We start from the raw sequence: 19819 nt of genomic DNA on the forward strand, positions 1-19819 counted from the left end.
TATGAAATATGAAAGGGGACAATCCCATTATCACATTTGAGTTCTTCTCTCTCTCTCTCTCTCTCTCTCTCTCTCTCACTCACTCACTCTTTTGTGGCTATGGTGGTAAGCTTGTGTAGATCTATGCTTGCTTGCTTGATTGTGGTGTGTGCATGAAGGTGATATTCTCATTGCTTGCCTCTTCTTCTTCTTCTTCTTCTTCTTCTTCTTCTTCTTCTTCTTCTTCTCTCTCTCTCTCTCTCTCTCTCTCTCTTGCACACATGAAGAAATTGAGTAGGAGTTGAGATCTCCATAGCTCCTTCTCTCTTTGGTCCTCACCTAGCTTGTGGAAGCTCCACTTCAATGACACAAGTGGTGGTGGAGTGAGCCCCTAGTGGCCTCGCATAGGGGAGTTAAGCCTCATTAGGTTTGGCTAATTTATTAGTTCTTGAACTGACCCTTGCGTAGTCTTCTTTCTCTTCTCCTCACCGTCTCTTTTGTGCAAGGAAGTATTTTCATTTTGGTTAACATCTTTGGCACTGTGCTTGGCAAGAAATGCATTTAATTTAGGGTCCTCCACATCCTATCACTTGCTAGAGTTTTGATTTTCCCACCAGTTTTGTGGAATGCAAATCCACCAATAGGAGTATGTTTTGATATGTGTGTTTGTTGGTTTGATCTTGTTTTTCTTTAACTAATGGAGTTCAATGGAGCATGAGGAGCTTGGAAAGCTACATCAAAAGTGGGAGCTACAAGTAAGTGGTCTAATCTTTCTCTTGAGTCCATTCATTTCTTATTTCCTTTAAAATTTGCTAAAAAACTGTATAAGTAGCTTAATCTTGTAATTAATAATTAAGAGAAATATGGACTCTCCATTTTGCCCCTTAAGGAGTGAATAAAAAAAGATTGGCTTGATCAATGAGAGAGCTGGGATTCTAGATCCATGTAACATGGATCGTTTTGTCATATCGTTACCCAAATCTCTTAGGACAATAAAATAATAGAGTCCCACTTTAAAAAATAGGGAAATGTTAGATTTCATGTCATAAACTATTCTGTCATGTAAGATGTACCTTGTGGTCAGCACATGGAAGTTCGAAAATCGAATTTCCTTTTTTCCTTTTTTTAATGTTAACTTTCCCTCATTTTGCATTTCACTACCTTTTCATTCCCCCCCCTTTTTTTTAATAGCAAAATTTAATTTTGCCATATCTTTTGCAACTCTAGTTCTTTCTTCATAAAATTTTACAGGTATGTTGTTCTCCACCATAGCTCTCTCCTTATAAAATTTCATCTCATTTGGACAAAATCTCTATGAGTTATGTATGTTTTCTCATGTGAACTTTCTCTTCTTTGCGCCACAAATAGCTATCTTGATCTGAAGTGGCATCAAATTCTTATGAGTAATGATCATATGATTAGGGTTTGTCTGTGTTTTGTCTTGATGTAAGATAGGTTTGTTTATGTTTTGTCTTGATGTGTTGTTGTTTATTTTCATAGGAGCAAGGTTGTGAGCAACAAGATTGTGCAAATCAAAGCAGTAAGTTGCTGTTTATTTATAGTTGTTTTAATCTTTATTTGTTGCTTATAATCTTCTCTACACCACAGATAACTATCTTGATTTTAAGTGGCATAAAATACTTGTGTGAGTAATGATCATAGGTTTAGGGTTTGTTTATGTTTTATCTTAATGTGTTTATGTTCATTTTCATAGGTTGTAAGAAACAAGGTTATGTGAATCAAAGCAATAGGTTGCTATTTATTTCTTGTTGTTATAATGTTTATTTGTTGCTTACAATCTTAACATAGATATTTATTAATCATGCAGTCTAACTTTGTTAATTTAGTTCTTTGTTTTTTATTGTAAATGTCTTCAAGGAGGAGGAATATCAGTAATATTCACACAATGGAGGTGTTTAATAGGAGAGATGATGAAGGTAACTGAATTTTAATGAGACAAGTACTTGTGGGAGTTTCAAGGTGAAGCTTAAAGATGTAACAGACCCCAACAAACAATGGAAAGGTAGAATCATAGAGTTCAGGAGACGCACTAATGGTACAATAACAGAGACTTTCATTCAACATGTTTATATGCACAAAGAGATTCGAGTGCATCATGACAACTTCAGTGCGAGACATAAGCCTAATAGTAAGTTTATATCTCTGTGCTTTGTGTTCTTGTGCTTTGAGTCTATGGTTATTAGATAGAGTTTTAATACAAGCATGTTTGTTGCTTGCAGCTTTATATCTCTGTGCTTTGTGTTCTCTGTGCTTTGTGTTCTTGTGCTTTGAGTCCATGGTTATTAGATAGAGTTTTAATGCAAGCATGTTTGTTGCTTGCAGCTTTATATCCATCAACTCTGCATAAATGGCAAAATGTAGAGTGCTTAAGTGAAAAGCTAAATGTTTTACATGTAGAGATAGGTGCCTTGATCTATGACAATAAGAGTGTTTACTTTTATGATTCCACATATGTTGTGGAGAGACATAGTTTGGAGTACACTCCACTACCACTGTTGTCTAGCGAGGAATGGTATAATCCTAGCTTAGACATGTCAAAAGTATGTAGGGTAAAGATAAAAAATCATGTTCATGCTACCATGAAACCCTCCACAGGCTCTAGAGATGTGCATCTAAGTTGGTTTGTTCTAGTTAGTTTGTTTGCACATTTGTTTGGATCCTATGAAGTAGTAAAGAAAACTAAGATTATGTATCAATGCAAGTGCCCATTTAAGGATTGGATGACTCAGTTACTAGGTGAGTCATGGCATCTCAAGAGAACTCACCATGATGATATCAAACGAGTGTAGAATCACTGTGTCAAATGTTACATTTAGGTAAGATTACACTCCTATTGATTGTTTATAGTTTTTATTCATAAGTACTTTATTGCAAGACACCGATCGTTGATTGTTGTTGTTGTTTTTATGTTTTTATGTTTGTTGTTGGCTGTTGATTGTTGTTTTTATGTTTTTATGTTTTTATGTTGGTTGTTTGTTTTTTGTGACATGTACTTCATTGCAAGACAAACTTTGTGCATTCGCTTCAAGTATAGGAGGTGGTGACTCTTACGAGGGGAGTGGCTCAGCCGATGGCACGTATTCAGCACTCATTGATGTGAATATTCTTTGGGAGGGTCATGACCCTTTTAGCGTTAATGTAGAAAGTCATTGGTCCCTTAGTTTTCTGAGGCAAGAATTCCAAACTCATGTCTAATGATCCCCCTTGTAATTTTTATTTCAAGTTAGATGGTAGGAAGGTTGGGAGTCAAAGTGAACATTGCAAAACATGCAAGTAGTGTTTTGCTCCACACATCCTTGAAATTGTAGAGTCCATGTAATTCTTATTCTTCCAAGTGAATATTAAAATCTGTTTCTCTATGTTGTAAATTTAATTTAATTTTATTTTCACAAAATTATAGTGGTTTTTTTAAGTCTACTGTGTTTCGAACCCATTAATATGTAAGAAAATAAAGATAAGTATAAGTAAGTACAATTGTAAATATAAGTATAAATATATATTTGAGTGTAAACAATAATACAATTAATTATCCTAGAAATATAAATATGATCTATGATTTCTTATATTTTAATGAAGTGTCATTAATTTCAGGTCTATGGATATAAGTATAAACATAAATATAACTTTAAGTATATATTTAAGTGCAAATAATAATATAAGTAACTTTGTAATAATATAATAATAATAATATGTAATAAGAAATAGAAGTATGATTTATTATTTATTATATTTTATTGAAGTGTCCTTTATTTACTAAAGTATAAACATAAGGTATTAAAAAAATATAAGTTTATAGATATTTTAAGTACAATAATAAACATAAGTATAAATTGCATCCATCCAGCCTCACGAAACCCAAAGTCATGATCCACCACTAGTACCATTGAGTGCCATCACCATTGAAGGGGTGGAGTACCTCCTTATGTAGGATGTGTTGGAGCTCTTGGAGTTTTAATGAAATAAATATTGCTCCATTAAAATTTTAATAAAATATATATTACTTTATTAAGTTTTAATGAAATAATATATAAATTTATATTTATAAGTATAAGTAGGGGTTATTTTCATTCACTTCTATTGCATTCTCTATCTCTCACTTTCTATCCACCTTGCTTGTTGCTCCCTTTACGCCTTCACCATGGCTTCTCATCATGATGCATTTGTACAGTGGATGAGTGAAACCCGTTTACGGTCAGATGTGGGACCAATTTTACCCTAGGTTTTGTTATAGTGTTGAGCTAGAGAATATATTTAGGACTCTAGATCCTGATAGCTCAGTGCTTGCATATTTTTACGCGGGATGTGATGATATCACATTTTTTATCCCTGACTCCATTGCTCGGTGGATACCCCTAGAGTTCCTCTTCTCCATGAAGAGTGATGACAACCATAGAAAGGTTGTGTAAAGAGCACTTGCACATGTTCCCCCCCCTTCCGATCTACCTCTGTGCCCCTCACTTTTGAGGAAGCAGACCCGATTTATCTTATCGAGCGGGATATTGTCTTTGCTATTTGTATATTATGTTCTGATTTTGAAGAGGAGAATTATGAGGAGCTAGTGGTGCCTCTTCTCACCTATGAAGAGAAGGAGCCAGAGGAGACAGTCCTGGGACAAGCAAGAGGAGGAGGCATGTAGCTTGTCTTTGGACTTGTCGACTATCCACCAGGAGGCAGCCCATCCTTCTGAGAATGCAAAACTTGCATCATTGAGTGCCATCACTATAGACGGTGTTGAGTACTTGCTCATGCAGGATGTCCTTGAGGTCTTGGATTTGAGGGAGGAAGAGCTGTACTGCCACCTTATCCAGGATGTTGATGAAGACCTCATTGACTTTGACACTGTGGATGTCCCTCCACAAGTAATTGAGATTGGCTGATATAATGGCACGATCATGGATGATGTCTCTGTAATCATGCACATCCACCAAAGAAGTGCTACAAAAGCTGCTCCTGACTATGATATCTCAGATGCAGAATTTGAGAGGTTGCAGGAGGAGCTCTTTGGACCTCGACCATGCATTGACATCTCGGACCCTCTACATGATGATAGAGCGATCACTGGGGCAGACCTAGATGAACCGGTTGGGAAACAGAATGATGAGGTTGAGAAGGTATGTAAAAAAAATTTTAAATCTTTCTTAAAATTTCGGCGGGGCCTTAGGGGCCTGGAGACACCACACATGTAATCTGGCATGCATTGGGGCTCTCCAGCCAGCCGAAGGCTGGCAAGGATGGCCTTGATTCTACGAGGATGGCTCTGATTCTATAGAATCAAGGCCATCCTTGCTAGCCTTCGGCTGGCATGCTTGGAGAGCCCCGATGCATGCCAGATTACATGTGTGGGGTCCCCAGGCCCCTAAGGCCCTGCACAGACAATTTAAACTCATTTGAAAATATTTTTTTTCATGCAATTATATTTTGGAATAATTTTTGATATTTTATTTTTGCATGCAAATATTTTCTTCAGGAAATTGTCTATGTCGATGAGTTTGCATCAAGAGCTGGTGAAACAAGGGGTGGCAGAGGAAGAGTCTAGGATGCAGCTTTGAAGGAGTATATTGGCAAGATCTTCCAAGACATCATTGGCTTTCACAAAGTATGCTCCCTTGATGGACAAGTATCTCTCATGAAGATAAAGGCTTTAACAAAGGGTGTTGCATTCAAGGCCATGCCTGTGAAATCAAGCTTAGAGAAGGTGGTGCTTGTGAAGCGCTCTAAGCTCCTATATTTGTTCAAAGCTCAGCGTGGAGGGAATTTTCATTCACTTGTTGGCCTAGGCCTTGCTATTGGGAAGATTGATCTTCATGCTATCCAACTCGAGCTCGATGGAAATTTTGTTTTGTAGTTCCTTCACTTAAAGCTCCTACTGATCCTTTGGTTCTTGGGCGACCATTGTACGGGCACCCTAGTAACGCTCGCCTCGATTTGTGTGCTGGACTGCCCCGGGGGCGAATTTTTTTTATCCGGGAGGTTCTCTTGGTCGTTGGGGTTCAGACCGTTCGTCAATCGGACACCCGGTCGTGCATTTATTAAGGTTTAAAGGTCGCCGTTTTTTAACTAAAATGACTGAAATTTGCGTATAGGCTAGATCCGGTGTCCGTTTTGGATGCTGTAAAATTTTATATTAGGGTAAAATCGCATGCAGATTCCAAATTTGGGCTCAGAATTTGAAGATTCTAAGTAGAAATGACTCAAATAATAAAATCATTGATTTTTATACCATAAAAACTCATAATTACATGGACATTTCTTTATTAGTGAAGATGGGTATGTTACATCCCTCCCCCCTTAAAGAAATCAAGATGTCCTCATCTCGTCATGAATTGGGGATAATCTTCTAAGAGTGTAGCTTCATCTTCCCAAGTTGCATCCTCTTCAGGGTAATCTTTCCACTATACTAGATGTTCTACAAGAGTTCTATTTCGGAGTTGCCTTTCCCTAGAATCTATAATGCTATTGGGCTGTAATTCAAGGACTCCTTGAGTAGGGATTACAACTTGTTCATCATCAAGAATATGATCGAGACTAGGGACACATGGTTTTAACAAACTTACATGAAATACATTATGGACTTTATGGGCTGGGAGTTGGAGTTTATAGGCACTTTTACCTAGACATTTGATAACTGTATAAGTTCCACAATACCTAGGGCTGAGCTTCTTATATTTCCCAAGTGATAGAGAACTTTGTTTGGGTCGCACTCGTAGAAGAAGTCTGTCTCCTTCCTTGAAGATCCTTTCAGACCTCTTGTTGTCAGCATAATGCTTTTGTCGATCTTGGGCAGCTTTAATATCCTTTTGGATTGCCTTGGTTTGTTCCTCCATTTCTTCGAGCATTTTCCTAGATGCCTCAACTCTTATGGTTGGATCAGAGAAATTTAGAGGAGACAGGCATTCTTGCCCATAGAGTGCCTTGAATGGTGACATTCAAGGCACCATTCAAGGAGACAGGCATTCTTGCCCATAGAGTGCCTTGAATGGTGACATTCCTATGCTTTGATGATAAGACGCATTGTAGGCAAATTCTACCAGAGGAAGGTATTGAATCCACCTTCTTGGTTCCTGTCCACAGTATGCTCTGAGAATGTCTTCAATTACTTGATTGACTCTCTCAGTCTGACCATCGGTCTCTGTATGATAAGCTGTGCTAAAGCAAAGTTGAGTTCCCAGGGCTTGAAATAAAGACTGCCAGAACTTTGAAGTGAAGTCAGAATCCCGATCACTTACTATCCTTTTTGGGAGACCATGAAGTTTGAGGACTTCCTTGATGAATATTCGAGCAACATCAGAAGCTTTGAAGGTCTTCTTTGCTGGTATAAGGTGAGCTACTTTGGTAAGTAAGTCCACTACTACCAGAATGGAGTCATATCCTCTTTAAACAGTGGGGAGACTTGTGACAAAATCCATACTAATGCACTCCCACTTCATTTGGGGAATATCTAAGGGTTGAAGTTTTCCAGGCATCTTGACCCTTTCAGCTTTGATCCTTTGGCATGAGAGACATTGCTTCAAGTACCGAAGCACATCATTTTTCAAGCCTGCCCAATGAAAGCTCCTTCTTACGACATTTAATGTTTTTGCATAGCCTGGGTGTCCTGGCAGGGCTATCATGAGCCTCATGGAGGATTAGTTTCTTTAAAGCAAGATCCTTAGGGATACATAGCATGTGACTGAAGTAGAGGCTTCCTTCATGAGTGGAGTATCCCTTGATTAGATTCTTCTCTTTCTCTGAATTTCTCCCTTCTTCTACTAACTTCATCATTCTCTGATAATGTGGATCATGAGATGAGACTTCTTCCACCTTGACCAGAATGGGATTATTTGGCATTGAAATAGCATTCAAAGAAAGATTTGCGGCTAAGTGCATCTGCTACCACATTATCTTTCCCAGGGCGGAATTTGATGTCGAAATCATATTCTTGTAGAATTTCAATCCATCTCCTTTGCCGCATGTTGAGGTTAGACTGGGTGAAGATCCACTTTAGGCTTTTGTGATCAGTTACAAGCTGGAATTTACCCCCAAGAGATAATGTCTCCATAATTTGAGGCAATGAACAACTGCTAAGAACTCCAAATCATGGGTAACATAATTTGCTTCATATTGCTTCAGCTTGCGGGAAGTATAAGCAACTGGTCTTCCTTCTTGGCCTAAGACACCACCAAGTGCTAGACTACTAGCATCAGTAACTACTTCAAACTCCTTGGCAAAATCAGGAAGTTTCAGGACTGGGGCAGAAGTAATAATGACCTTGAGCTGATTAAAACTGTTTTGATGGATTGGCACTGCCACACTATTTTGCAATCCTTCTTAAGAAGATCCGTCAGAGGTGCAGGCATAATCTTTGATAAAAATCCTATACCAACCCGTGATTCCCAAAAACCCACGAACTTCACGAACTGATTTAGGGGGTGGCCATTCTAGAATATCCTTGACCTTGGTGGGGTCTACTGAGATGCCATCTTTGGAGACGATGAATCCAAGATACTCAATTTGATGAGTAAAGAAGGTACATTTGCTTTTCTTGGCATAGAGTTTGTGTCTGCACAGCAATTGCAGAACTCTACGCACATGCTCCTCATGTTCTTCCATTGATTTGGAGTAGATTAAGATGTCATCAAAGAAAACAAGCACAAATTCATCCAAGTAAGGACGGAATATATCTTGCATTAGGCGGTCGAAGGTTGCAGGAGCATTGGTTAACCTGAATGACATTACAGTAAACTCATAGTGGCCATAAACGGGTATTGAAGGCTGTTTTGGGTATATCTGCTTCCTTGACTTTGATCTGATAGTAACCAGACCTCAAATCTATTTTTGAGAAGACTTTGGCCCCATGAAGCCTGTCAAGAAGTTCGTCGATGCGAGGGATAGGATACTTATTCTTGACAGTGACTTGATTTAGCCCTCGATAATCTATGCAGAGGCGGAGAGTCCCGTCCTTCTTTTTTTGGAAAAGAACAGGTGCTCCCCAAGGAGAGCTACTGGGATGTACAAATCCTTGTTCAATGAGTTGGAAAAGTTGCTCCTTAAGTTCAATGGCTTCAAGAAGGGACATTTTATAGGGAGTTTTTGAGACTGGTTGAGCTCCAGGGATCACCTTGATTTCATGATCGACTTCTCGAGGAGGCGGTAACCCTATAAGCTCGTCAGGGAAGATGTCAGAGAATTCTTGGAGCCAAGAGGGTTCTGTCTCCATACTATGTTCAATGACTTTGTTGAGTTTGACTAAGAAAACTTGCTGACCCTTACATGTTCCCTTGATGTTTTGCCTTGACTATCCTAGATTTAGGTTTTCCTGTGATCCCCTGGTTACAATGAATGCTAGCTTTGTTTGCAATTAACCAATCCATCCCAAGGATTCCATCATAAATTCCTGATGGCAAGACTCTAAAGTGACCATGAGTTTGCTCATTACCCAGCTCAAAATCAAGGTTTCCTATAGAGTGGCGAGATACTACTTCTTTCCCACTGGCTAACTCTACAATCATTCTTCTAGCTGTTTTTTGACCCAAGTTTAATTTTTGCAAACACCTAGGAGAAAGGAATGAATAGGTACTGCCACAATCAATCAAAAGCTGAAATGGCTTACCGTGATGTGAGTGGTGGGGGTTTGGATTACACCAAATTGTTTATTCGGACCTTGGTGTTCTACTGCCGCATGGATGGTGGCGCGCTCTTCTTCAGCCGTTTCCAAGGTTGGTTCTTCACTTATAACACAGGTAGTCCTAGCAACTGCTCCTTTGCGGCCTCTGCCACGGCCACTGCCTCTTGCACCTTGGTGGATAGGGGTTCCACGGCCTTGATTTCCTCTGCTACCTTGGGGAAATGATGTTGCCATCTTGGGACAGTTGACTCTAAAGTGTCCCGGCTCATTGCACTCAAAACACAGAGGGCCTTCTCCGGAAGAAGCAGCATACAAGCGGGGGACAAAAGAGTTGCCTTGTCGCCCTCTGTTGTAGTAGGGAAAATTCTGTTGGGGTTTCTTGTAGGGTTGGTCTTTAAGATTTGCCTCAGGGTAAGATCTCTTTTGATTCTTCGGTTTGTTAGCCTTCATTTCTTTCACAAGGGGCTTTGCTCGTATGAGAGCATCCTGTAATGTGCTTGGCCTCATTACTTTAAGGCGGGAATCTAAGGGTTCATTTAGCCCTTGGCAGAAACGAGCCACTTGCTAGGAAGTAGTCATAGCTGGGGCATACTTCCGAAGGGTGATAAATTTGGAATAGTGGTCCTCAAGAGTTAAGCTGCACTGCCTAGACTAAAAAACTCATTCATCTTTATGGATTCATGGGATGGGGGAAGATATCTTTCCTTCACTGCGTGCTTGATGTCTTCCCACGTTTGAGAATGCTCGGTGACCTCCTTGTCACGGCACCACTGTTTCCACCAGAGTTTAGCATCTCCGATGAGGCGAAACCGTGCGAGCATAGACTGATTTGCTACTCCAGTACCGGCACAGCAGAGAAATAATCGTCCATCGCCTCTATCCAAACTTCAGCATCCTTCTCAACCTTTGAACCTTCTCCTTTAAAGGAGGGAGGTTGCATTTGCTTGAGCAGGAGCTTCTTCTCCTGGGTATCGGTGTAAAGCGCATTGGGAAGTGGAGGGTGGTCATCCTGGCCATCATTGTAGAAACAATTTTAAGATTACAAGATATATATTTGCACGCTGCTTATTTTTGGAGAGTAAAACATTGAAAGTATTTTATTTCCAAGTATTTACAAGGACAAGTTTTATTACAAAGATTTGAGACTAATATAATTAGTCTATTTGACATCAAGGGAAATTCCTAGGCTTGACTATGACATAAGGGTAGAGCGGTCCACATAGGTGAAATATGGGGGTTCCGCTGTAGTTTCTAAGACTCTAAAAACTGATGGTAAGGGTGGTAGACTCTGGATTGGGGTAGATCCCAACACAGCTACTCTATCAATAGGTAAGATCTGCATCACTTGGTCATACACCCAATGATCCTGAGGTATGCGAACCCCATCTATAGTCACCGAGGTGTCGGCCCTGGGGGTACCGATGAACCAAAATAAACGGATCATCTTCAACTTCTCAATCCAACGAATCCGCTTTAGGTCAGTGGTAAGGTTCCCAATTTGATCTGCTCGGATGAAGAAGTATCTCGGCCCACGACTCCATAAATCTCTACCCCATCCTCTTTGAATACGAGAGAAATGAGGGAGGGACATCTTCTCTAGTATCTGCACCATGGTGTCGCGGAACTCGAAATTCGAGGAGTGACTACTAGCAGTCTCGAAGATGCATTGGAAAACTAGAAACTTGGAGTAGGCATCTTCCTCTTCCTACAATCATTCAAACATCAATTCAACTTATTTGTTTTAGTAGGATGTTTTTACTAATTAGCATTATGTTAGGTAAAACATTGCAAAACAATCCTCAAATGACAATTCCTAGGAGCTAAAAGCGGCTCTAATACCAATTGTAAGGTTCCTCCCTTCTAAAATGGGGGAAACACTTAAGATAGTCCACTAAGTCTTATCTTGGGAAAAATTTCCTATTCATCGACACCTTGACCCTGTAGAGATTCAAGGATACGATTCATAGGTATGACCTAGCTCTATCGCCCAGGGGATTTGTGGTTTTCTAAACATCAAATCACCCATAGGGCAACTGATCCATAAATTGGGCAACTAATAGACTTGATTTCTAGAGATAATGCTTTTTTCCTCATCTTATGCAAGGCACAGCCGCCGCGCTGGCCTAGTCTTCTAGAATAGAGTTGCCCAAGAACCTAATTATCTAGCGTATGGCTTTCACTTGATCTGTTGGAAAGCTACCCGACTAATCGGGTCCACCCGTCCGTAGGATGGTGCCGTCGGGGCATTCCATCCTCCCACTTTCCACCCTACTCACGCATCAATTTGTTTTCTAATTAATCCTACCACACTGTTTGACATAAATAAACATATTCCTTAATTAAGGTCTTTTTTCACAAGGTTTGTTAAAACAGCCTTTTTACACAATACAATCATACCAAAGACAAGATATATTTATATAAAAAGTTTATACATGAATCAATTCCAAACAAGCCAAACCGGCTCTCTTATTCTTAACTGCCGGATGATCTAGAATTCGGCCTTCCAGCCTATACATGCTGGGCAAAACCCTACGGGACCATACACCTCATCGTTGGTCGCTTGGCGAGGGCTCAAGCCGGCCTGTCGCCCTCTCAGGCTCCATCGCTTGATCCTCCCGCTTGCTTGGTTGTTGCTTGCATGCTTGATTCTTGTTGTGTATGCTTGTAAGGATGGTGATGATCTAGCTTCTTCTCTCATCTCCCCTCTCTTTTTTCTACCAAGGTCCCTCTAGCATGCATGTGGCATGGAGTGAAGGTTGAGCTTTCCATAACTGCCTCCTTGCTCTCTACTTAGGTCTTGAATCTCCACTTGGGTGGCACTGACACAAGTGGAAGTGGAGTGAGCCCCTAGTGGCCTCACCTAGGGGAGTTAACCCTCATTAGGGTTGGCTGCTAAGTGCACATCTTTGACCAGACCCTTGCATGGTTGTTCTCTTTTTCTTCTTCCCCTCTCTTTTGTGCAAGGTTGTATGTTAGGATTAACACCAAGAAACCATCACCTACATGCACACACCAACAATCAAGCAAGCAAGCATAAACATACACAAGCTTACCACCATAGTCACAGGAGAGTGAGAGAGAAAGAGAGAGAGAGAAGGAAAACTCAAATGTGATAATGGGATTATCCCTTTTTATATTCCATAAGTCACTTATATACATGAGTTCTCTTTTTACAATGGTCGACCACCCATTTAATAATTGGAGGCCTAAAACTAATTCTCTAGCTATATGTACACCTAGGCTTATTCTTGTGACCGACATTATGCAAGTCATAAGCTCGGTCATCCCATATATCTTTTACATTAAGTTCTCGGTGGTGAGGTATACATAAAAAATGAGCTATATGAAACGTAACCACACTTTAGAATAAATGTTAACTAGTTGTGGTTAATATAACCCCCTCGCTATTTCAGATCTGTCCTTGTTGGAGCTGGCAAGTGGTAGTAGATGGATTATGCTCTAAAGAAGTTGTATCGTTATTTGGGATATGGGGGGATCCAGGTGGGTATCCATTGGATGCGCTCATAGTAGCCAAACAATTGCTTTGAAGTAGGGCCTTTGTTGAGGTCAAAGTGGTCCCACTCTGGAAAGGCTTCCAGGAGGGTGATGATGAGGTTGAAAAAATCTGATTGTGGCCACTATAGCGAGGCGGCGTCGAGAACTTGATCATATCAGACAATGAAAGCGTGAATCTTTGCTAGCATGATGGCCTCTGTGCATTGGGACATAGGTGGGGCAAACCATAGGAAGTTGAATTGCAATTTGGGGTTTGATGATTGCTCTTGTCGGTCCCAGGCCTCGCGTTTGTTGTGGATGGGTAGATATGCGAGATCGATCTAAAGTGGTGGGGTGCCTCTTGCAGTATTTTACCCAGACATAGGTTTTCAGAAGGAATGGTCAAAGCAAGACGGGTTGCTCGCCCCATAAGGTTGAATGTGATGGGTTGGGCATCAGAGGGGGGTCACTGGTAACCTTTGCATTGTCGGTGTGCGGATGGCGGCACTTCCATGCTTTGTGTTTGGCATTGAGGTAAGGCTGGAGGACATTAATGTCCAGACAGTTTGTAAGCTTGGTGATGGGTGCTCTTTGGATTTGTGAGTAGGATATTGATGGCTTGCCTTGAACTCCATGCAATCCAAGGGGTCACACCAATTAAGTGGGTTTAGCAGCGTATCCACTTCTTCATGTTCCTAGGGGGGATCTCGCCTTCCTCCAAGGATGGGGGGGAATGGAGGTTAGCAGGGAATTGTGACAGAGGTGGAGGAGTAGCTGAAGTAGAGGTAGGGGTGGCGAGGGTGGCATCAAGGAAAGGGGGTGGCCTTGCCATTGTTAAGGGTATATCGTAGATGTGTTTGGGGTGGCCTAGGTTGAGATGGAGGGTTGGAAGGGGTGACAGAGGTGTGAGTGAGGGAGGCGAAGAGGAAACTAGATGTGGCATGATGGACGGTGAGGGGAAAAGTGGTAGGGTGATGGGTGAAAGAGGTGGGGGGTGTCGAGGAGAAGTCATGGGCACCCGTGTGGGGTGGGGTGTGCCGAGGAGAAGTCGTGGGCACCCATGTGGGCTGGGTGGGGTGGGGGTTGAGAGCTAGGTCCTAGTTGTTGGGAGTGGTAATGTGACGGGGGTGGAAGGGGTTGTGGAGGAGACTGGGAGTTTTGGGAATTATTTGGGGGCATGTTGGTGCCGTCCCTATCATCATCTTTGTCATCATTTATCATCATTGGAGTCACAATAGGGCGTTTGGAGTAGAGGAAGGTGTGGGTTTCTTCTGCCGTGGGCGGATATGTCAAAATGGTATGCCACATGAGAGTCATTGAATTGAATAATCTCAGTGGTGGTGGCGAGATGAGGACTTGCAGTTAAAGGTAGCACCTTTGGTAAAGGACTAAAAGCCCATAGGGCGAATAAGGTGGGAGCTCCCCACACCAGCGATGAAGAGATTTGTAAGCCCAGTAGATGGTTTCCTAAACATGGTGTTCTAGAGGAAGTTAAGGGCTACTATGGATTTGGAGGCTACATAAGAGTATGGGCAGATGCCATGGGGAACAGAAAGGTCAATTGTGGCATTGTCATCTTAGTGGCATGCACATACCGTAGAAGGTTTGCCTAGTTGATGAGGTTTGCGGCGGAAAGGGGGCGGATGGGGAGTGTGAAGAGGTAAGTGGGGTCAAAGAAGGAGATTTTATTCTGGAAGAAAAGGGTGACTAGAACGATTATGGAGTGGGAGGGGAGTTTGCTGAGGAGATAGGAGAGGGCGGTGGAGGAAATGGGGTCATTGAGAAAGATGTTTTGTGGAGCATGTATAGGCAGAGAGTGTGGTGTTGGTGGAGGTCAAGGAGTTGGTGTGGGTTTTGTGCCGGGGGGAGGGGGTTTGCGAGGTTTTGCAACTCAGTGGTGGCCAAGTCCATGAGTGCGTTGACCTTGCACTCAACTGTGCTTGGTACCGGCCCAAAGGGTGGGGGTGGAGGTTGGAGAGGTCGGGCTTCTGCGGCCCACTGGGCATCATTTTGGAGTAATGTGGATTTTCCACCTATTGGTATTGGTCGAAGGAAATCCAAAGGAGGTTGTAGCATCTTTTTCCTTTTTAGTTATGCGCCAAAGCTCGTGGGTTTCATTGTGGGCAAGGGAAAGGGCTTGTCTAGCATTGCAGGTAGCCTCTTAAGCTACCTGGAGTTGAATTTAGAGCTCTGTGATGGTAGTGAGGGTGGTGGAGAGGGTTTCTTCTCTATCCTCCAGTGCCACATGCAAGCGTTGGTTGTTGGCGAGGGAGGCTTTTTGGAGATTTTCTTGGGTTTTCTACTGTCCACTTTGGCCAGGAGTGTTCGCTGTTGGGTGGCTGTCACCTGTTCTTGCTAGTGTTGCATATAATACATCATTGAGGTGACTAGCTCACGGGCGAGGTTGGAAAATTGTTGGGCAAAATCTAGAATGGTGCCATGGGTTGATCGGATGTCTTGAGAGTATGCCCGCCAGGACAAGCTACCATAAAACAGCTAGAGTGGACCCACCGCTGCCGTAAGGTATCCATGGTGTGCCTTTGAGAGGAGGGTGTCGAGGGTCCTTTCTTGGAAAAATGGGGGGTGGATAGGGGAAGTGTTGGCCTCTGGGGCTAGGGGTTTTGATGAGGTTTTAATTAAAGAATTGGGTTGTGCGGCATATGTCCTCTTCTTCTTGCTCTTTGCGTTGGGATTCTTCCTCCTCTTCTCTGTAGCTTTGAGGTGGGCTACTTCCTCTATGGGAGCTTGTCTACGGGCTTCCTCCTATTGTTGGGTATCCATGTGCTGGCATTTGGAGGCTTGAAAGGTTGGAGAGGGTCCGGGTCTAGGATGGGGTGTGGAATGGTGGCTATGCTTTGTATGCAGATGGGTTGTGGTAGTTCCTCCCAGCCCGCAACGTGATGAATGACCTTGGTTAGGAGAGAGGATGCTGTGAGATTTCCTTGGGGGTTCGAGCAGACCAAATGAAGCTCTTTATGTAGATATTGTGCCCAATTAACTGGGACACCCTGGTGGACACGGGCTAATGTGGACAGGTTACATCTATTGAACCTGTCGATCCAACGAGTGTTGAGGAGGAAAGTTAGGGTCGTGGTGGCTAGCATAACTAGTTCTGCGCAAGAGATATGTTACCACTCCACTCTATCTTTAGTTGTTGTGAGCCCCTGGTAAGCATCACATACATAGTGCATGACATTGTTGTACCTCATATATGGTTTCTTGATGTGGGAAGATGGAGGGCATCCCGAACGGGATTAAGGCATATGTGGACAATTTGGGTATTGCCTTCATTATCTATGACTTGCCCTATGGCATGGATGGCATCATAAGTCTCAATGAAGTATAAGAAATTAAGGAGATCGGGTCCCCAGGGCTATAGGGTGGGCAAGACACCAAGCCCTATTTTCTCTAGGTGGGCAACAATGGTGAGGTATGCTATACAGCTTGATAACAAGGTTCAGTGTAGTAGAGAAATTATTTTTCTCAACCTTGTGGGTATTCTTTATAAAGCTGTGGATTGTGGCCCACGACCTACTTCATGAGAGCCTCTCCCAAATGGGAAAGTTGAGTTGGATGCTTCTCATATTCCCAAAATCATGTTAGAATTCGTGGTGCTCATGCTAGATCAACCATGTGGAGGAGAGATACTCACAAAATACAAGAAAATATCTTGCTTATTAAGTTGTTCAAAATACAACTAGGCTTCTTGCTCCATACAAAATGCCTTCTAGCTCCACCTTTAAATAGATGAGCTAGTGGACCTTAAGTCCCTTCACACACACATCCTTCTCTTCCCCTTTTACATAACCTTAGTCTCTTAATACCCCCCCTCAATACCAACTATGAAAGTGTTTGGAATAGGTGGTATTGGACATATGAAAAAGATTGCCTTTATAACATTAGGCTTACAAGAATGTCATGGTGGTGTGGTTATCTAGGACTTACAACTATGTTCCTAGAGCCTTAGAGGCTAATACAATGATGCCATCTAAGTCTTTATTTGATGTCGATGAAGATATACACCTTAATGATGGTGCACCCCACTCTCTGTGCTTGCTTGACCTCTTGTAGTTGACATGCTTTGGACATACATGCCATTGTTTCCACATGCTTTCCACCTTGACCATTCTCACACAATGATCAAAACAAGGCTACCACCCTTGCTTACGTGGTTTGCACATAGATGTTCCTTCAACATGCTTGATGCTTCTCTGCATACCATACCTCCTCCATGGGCAATGAGGGCCTTCCTTCTTAGAGTAATGGTTATGAGGTAGATTTATATGGGAAAGGGAAAGGGAGGGTCTTACCACTTGTCTTATAGATTGGTCAAGGGCAGTATCTACTCCATAATTACAACAAAAGGGAGGGTCTTACCACTTGCCTTATAGATTGGTCAAGGGTAGTATCTACTCCATAATTACAACAAAAGCTTTTGTGCATGTTGTACAAGCTTAATGAAAGTGAGTAAGTGGTTGAGGTAAATGCTCAAACCAATAAGGTACATCATTCTTGGCTCAAGAAGGTGAGTGCATGGCTCATTATGTTGCCTATGCCGTTGCCTATGCCTCTTACAAAGACAATGCCAAGAGATGCTTAAAAACATGACAAACAACAAGGTAGAGCACTTAGTGATGCTATGCTCAACCTTACAACCCATCTTAGAAGATGAAAATGTTGAATATGCAACGTAATAACATGCCTTGGGCTTGGGAAATGAGAGTATATGGCTTATGAAATGCCTATGCCTCTTACAAACAAGAGCCTCAAGGGTGATACACAACAACATTAAAGATGCGCACTTAGTGTACATGTGCCCAACTTTAAACCACTCAAAACTGAGTTTGTTGATGAAAAACCAAAAAACTTCAATCCTTTGGCTTATGGAATGAAGATAATGGCATATGGTTGCACCATTTCTCCTTGGAAGCTTGCCAAGGTAAGCATAGAAGCGGGTTGATGATGAAGACTTATAATGTGGCACTTATGGTGTGTGCCCGGCCTCCAATGTTGATGAAGAAGAGCCTCCTTAGCGTTAAAGACCTCCTCCTTTGATGGTTAAGACCACATTAGTGTTAAGCAACACTTTGTTTGGTGATTAAGATTACCATTAGTGTTTAAAAACACGATTCGTACTTAAGAGCATATTTCTAGTATCTAATGACACTTGCATTGGTGATTAGATTCACCATTAGTGTTTAAGAACACTCTTAGTGTTTAAAAACACTTTGGTGATTGACTGTACGACTGTGAGCGCTCGAGCCTCCTCTTCACTTCTCCAGTTGAAAGCACGTTGAGATCTTGCCTCCACGAGTAGCTAGAGGGCCTCCACTACTAGGAGGTTCAGCTCCACAAGGAAAAAGATACGAAAATTGACCTATTCTACACCACAAAGGGGACCTAATCAACCAAATCTCTAGATACCATGTTAGAATTCATGGTGCTCATGCTAGATCAACTATGTGGAGGAGAGAGACTCACAAAATACAAGAAAATATCTTGCTCAAAATACAACTAGGCTTCTTGCTCAATACAAAATGCCTTCTAGCTCCACCTTTAAATAGATGAGCTAGTGGACCTTAAGTCCCTTCACACACACACCCTTCTCTTCCCCTTTTACATCTCAAACTTTTGTCTAAGCAAGATCTTTACATCAAAGAGCTCTGCATCATGGTCCCCCATAATAATCAAGTCATCTACATAGATGACAACAAGCACAACCCCTCTATCACTGTCTCACATACAGCGAGAAATTTGCCTTGGCTACATGAAAGCCAATAGTGACAAGATATTCAAAAATCTTGTCAGACCATGCTCTTGGTGCTTGTTTTAAGCCATACAAGGCTTTCTTCAACCTGCACACATGCTCAGGGTGACTCACATTCTCATAACTAGGTGGTTGCAATATATACACCTCTTCCTGCAAATCCCCATGCAAGAATGCATTCTTTACATCCATCTGATGTAAAGACCATTGCTTTGATGTAGCCACTGCTATCACAACTCTCAATGTTGCCATCTTGGCAACTGGGCTGAAAGTTTCCTCATAATCAATGCCATATGTCTGTGCATATCCTTTGGCTACCAATCTAGCCTTGTACTACCTGCTTATGCTTCCATCACTGTTATGTTTTACTTTATACACCCACTTGCATCCAATGACTTTCTTGCCTTTAGGCAATTACACTAAACCCAAGTCTCATTTCCATATAATGCATCCATCTCCTCATCCATAGCTTTCTCCCAACACACATTTCCAACAGCCTCATCAATGCATGTGGGCTCTACAACCTGTACAACTTTTGCCATGTATGCATAGTGATGTGCCACATAACCATCATAGGTAAACCTCTGCACAGGATTCTTCACTCTCCAAGATTTTTGCAGCTTTGCATTCATGGCTTCCATAGCCTTCTTTACACCAGGTGTTCTCATAGCTGGGATCCCAAGCTCCTCATCAAGGCTCATCTTTGAGCCACTAGACTCTCCATCAACATGAGAATGCCCTACAGAAATGTCACGCATACTAAGGGGCTCAACCACTTTCTCTTTGCCTTTATGTGATGTACTAATCACATTTGTAGGACTGGTATTATGACGCAGCCTACCACTCCATGGTCTATCAACTGAACCACTAGATGAGGACTCTCCTGGTCCACTCAAAGACTGTGATTGCTGACTTGCATTTTGTGCAACCACACTTCCACTCACATCAGCCCC

The sequence above is a fragment of the Cibotium barometz genome, chromosome 58 (genome assembly GCF_041138505.1).
Source record: "Cibotium barometz isolate CiBa-2024 chromosome 58, ASM4113850v1, whole genome shotgun sequence".
In the NCBI taxonomy this organism is placed as follows: Eukaryota; Viridiplantae; Streptophyta; class Polypodiopsida; order Cyatheales; family Cibotiaceae; genus Cibotium; species Cibotium barometz.